A 4,331-nucleotide genomic window follows, 5' to 3' on the forward strand; every position below is an offset into this window, starting at 1 on the left:
GGGCACTGCTTGGTGACAGGCACTGATTGGTCCTCTGGGAGCATGTAGGGAGCATGGACAGCTCATGGCTGGCAAATTAGGCAGTGATGCCTGTGGGTCACATCTCTATGAGCAGGAAATGTGTTTCAACTGCTACTCTAGCTGACTCAACCAGATCTCACCGGCTCTACCCACACTACATCTTCATGGTTTTCCTTTTAAAACTCTTTTATTTGGATGTGGAATTTATTTTCATGCCTTCATTAAATCTGTTCTGCATTGCAGTGAGCTAAATAGGCTCTGTAAAATCACTTTAGGTAGCAAAAATATTAAGACAGTATGTCAAAAAGTTTGGCCTCCCTCCAATGCTGAAGCCAATATGCTTAGCTAGGGCTTCTAAGAACGTGTTTTGTTGTCTTTTCATTTTGCTCAATTCTTTTCTGATCCCAAAACTTTTTGGCTTATGTAATAAGAGAATTCTTCACTATCTCATGATAATGAGGATATTATATTTTGTGAGCTACTAAGAAATGTGAAATCATTTGTTTCAAGTATCAAATCAGATTTTTTTCTGTGGTTCAGTGTGTCATGTACAAAGACATTGTGGAAAGTATTACAAACAGAAAAATGTAAACCCAGTACCTTCTTTCATTGTTGAGGGCACTTTCTCCCTAAATATTTGGACCCAAATTATATTTTTCAGAGAATTACTGTTGGGTAATTAAAGTCAATTCACAAATTTTGATGTCTTTTTTCTAAGAACTTTGAATTTAAATTCCACTACAACCTTGTTTCACACAGTAAGAGTAGATTTCCTGGGTAAAGACAATTCTCAAGGGAACCTACAGGATATATAGCAAGGTTTCTGAGGTTTGTTTGTTTAGTGTGAAAATGAGCCATCTTCACCCACATTGCTCCCTCTCAGCTAAGTCTCCATGGATTACTTTGCATGAACACCTATTTTCCCAGACAATTTAAAATTTTCATAATAAGCTAAGTTGTGAAAAAGTTTGAACAAATTAAAATTTACCTGTTATAATTTTAAAACACTTTTGAATTTCCTTTATTAGAACCGCGAATTCACCTATCCTAACTCCACCTTTACCATCAAAAACAGTTAACATGTTGTTTTCATGATAAAGTGCTTTGTTATGAGTATATATAACCATATAAGCTGATTCTGAGCAAAATGAACTCCAAGATATGAAACCGAGAGTATTATTTGCGGTTGTTGTTTTTAATGTACTATGTGATTTCTATTTTCTTTTGGGTTATTCCTCTATGCTTTATTCCCTGCTGTATTTGATTTTGGTAGCCTGTGTATTGTTCATCTATTTAACTTAATTAGAGAAGGGAAGAGGAACAACAAAATGGTGAGACAAAGGACAAAGGCAAACCAATGCAATAGTAATACTCACAAGACAATATGTTGGAAATGTACATTACAACTTGTGAGGGGTATTGGGGTGAAGGAAAACTGAAGAAAATGAGGGAGGCGGTAACAAGTTTGAAAAGTTATATATTCACTACCTTAAAATTGCTGTAACACCACTGTACATCACTTTGACAATAAAATTAAATTTTAAAAATAAGCTGCATGAAATAACATTTCACTGTATTGGTAGAGTAAATATTATTCTTTATGTAGTAACTTTTTTAAAAATCAATACTATTTGGCGTGTAATTTGAATTAATTACCCCATTTTAATCAGAGGACCATTAACTTGAATGCTATCTGACTGGACAATATTTTCACAATATACTTATCAATATTTTGAAAAAAAAGAATAAATATAGTACTAAAAGCGAAAACAGTTTAATTCTATGGAAACCTATAACTTTTAAAATTAAATAAGTTGTTAAGAAAACAGAATATATGTGTTCTTCAACATTCCAATGACTAGTAACTACTCATTTTCAAATTCGGAAGATTCCATACCTGAGAGATTCAAAACAGTACCGGTTTGCATGTTCTGTAATTCTGCAATAGATGTATTTTCCAACATGGTGTTACAGATTGAGAGTCAACAGAAAAATAACCACATTCTGGTAGAGGATATAACTATGTAGCATCGGTAATAATTCTTCAAGAGTAAGCAATTTTTTATCACAGTAAGCTATTATTTTTATAACCACCAATCCTAACATTTATTATATAGAGTCATCCTAGCCCAACAGTTTAGAACTTTTAGGGTACACCTCAAACTTCCCTTAATTCACATCATGGAAAGCTTATCTCTATTGTGAAAAAAATACAACTCTGCTAATGTGATGCCATACATGTTCTGGAAAGAACACCACAATAAACTGGGTTACATCATTTTTACCCCACTGGTATTCTTGAGATCGGAACACTTGCAAATATTATTTATATTTATACGTTTTTAACGATCATATAAATTCTGGATGCTAAGATCAGAAGATTACAGTTCAAAGCCCACCCAGGCAGTAAGTTTCCCTAGATTCTTATCTCCAATAAACATAAACTTATCAGCAAAAGCCAGACACAGGTGGCATTGAGGTTGAAGTGGTAGAGCACAAGCCTTGAGCATAAACAGGCTCAGAGACAGTGTCCAGGCCCAGAGTTCAAGCCCTAGGACAAACCAATAAAACAAAAACAAAAATAAAAACAAACCCCACACCTAATATTTTTCTCATCGTATACAGTGGCAAATAATTAAGGAAATTGCTTCCTGTGTTACATACAGGTAGAAGAAAGATGTCCCACTTTTATTTTCTTCATACCATGTTATACCAAAGCCTCAAAAAATTGCTCTTATTCTAAATTTATAAGTTGATATCAATTTTCTGCAACTCTGTCTACAACACTCACATCATCATTTTATACATGAGCTCTTGGAATTATCTATTAACTAATTTCTAAAAAAATTATAACTCTCTTGAAAGAATACTTTAGGCAAAAAGAATGCAAAATCATTTGTGAATTTGTCAATTAAACCCTCTACTTAAAAAGAGTTTTGTAGTATCCTATAGAATATGAAATTAAAAACAAAATGAAAATATTTATTTTAAATGTAAATTCTAATTTAGAAAGATCTTCAAAATCCTACATTAGATGAACTTTGCTATTTTTTCAGGCTTAAGTTTGTGTAATCCTTCATCATTTCTTTGGGATACTACAGAGTGATGATTACTTACTTTTTAAAATTTTAGATGGGAATCATGAGTCATTTTGCATCTAGGAATGTTCTGTAATGAAGAGAGAATTTAAAACACAAGTGAGGATAAAATATGAGTTGCATTTCAACAGGAAATTTGACTTCTCAAAACTTAATGACGATTAGTTCAAACTTCCAACTATGTATTCCTTTCTTGTTTGTTTTGTTTTATTATGACAAAATTCCCTGGTCCAGGGAAGGTATCACTATGAAATTCCACTCTCTAATCTCCTGTCTTAATCTCAGTGCTAGAATTCTAGGCTTATTTCACATTGCCCTGCCATAATTTCTTGGTTTATTTAATCTTGATACAGACTACCAATTCTGAACTTCTCCAGGGATATTATATACCATAGTGACTGTTCAGACTGCTTATCTACTATTTTCAAAGATGTTCTAACATTTGACACAGGATATAAATATTTTCAGATGCACCTGCGGGATCTCTGATTCATTCCTCCATGGATGCGATCCCTTTAATAATGATTAATTGACTCTCTGACTATCTCTGGTCTCTACCTATTCAATATTCTCAAACGTTTTTGAAAGAAGTTCACTTGAGGACTTTCTAATATTAAAAATTATCCGTGATTGTAGTCTTATTCAGGACATATATTTATTGTTTTTTAACTTTTCTACACATTCTGAGAGTTGTTTCATTTGTGTATTTGTGTGTGCACATATAAGTGCCTCTGTATGTATGTGTATGTTTGTATGTATGTATGCAAAAGCCTCAAACTCTTATTCAGCAATCTTGCTCATAACTAGTATTCCATCACCTGAGCCATTCTTCCAATCCAGCTTTTGACTGCTTTATTATATGTACTGCTGCAAAGACTGTTCTGCCAAGGCTGGATACAAACTGAATTTCCCAGACTCCTTTACATTCTTAGGTTTTATTTCTCCAGGAGTATCAACTTTTAAACTACAAACATTTTTGTAAGGTTAATGTCTAAGCTGTAGCCCAGATTTTTAACTCAAGAATTCTCTGGGAAGTATACAATGGATTCTTGCCTATATTCTATCCTTTTCCCTTTCAATTTCCTACCACTCTCACATTGCCCCCCACTATCCTCTCTTGCACTACACATTTACTGGTATTTATTTTGTTGGGCTTCGACTTAGCCTTTTAAGAGAATTATAGTATTTTCACTCTCCATGGACTCTGACACT

This window comes from Dipodomys spectabilis, unplaced genomic scaffold (genome assembly GCF_019054845.1).
Source record: "Dipodomys spectabilis isolate Male_0828 unplaced genomic scaffold, ASM1905484v1 ptg000159l, whole genome shotgun sequence".
In the NCBI taxonomy this organism is placed as follows: Eukaryota; Metazoa; Chordata; class Mammalia; order Rodentia; family Heteromyidae; genus Dipodomys; species Dipodomys spectabilis.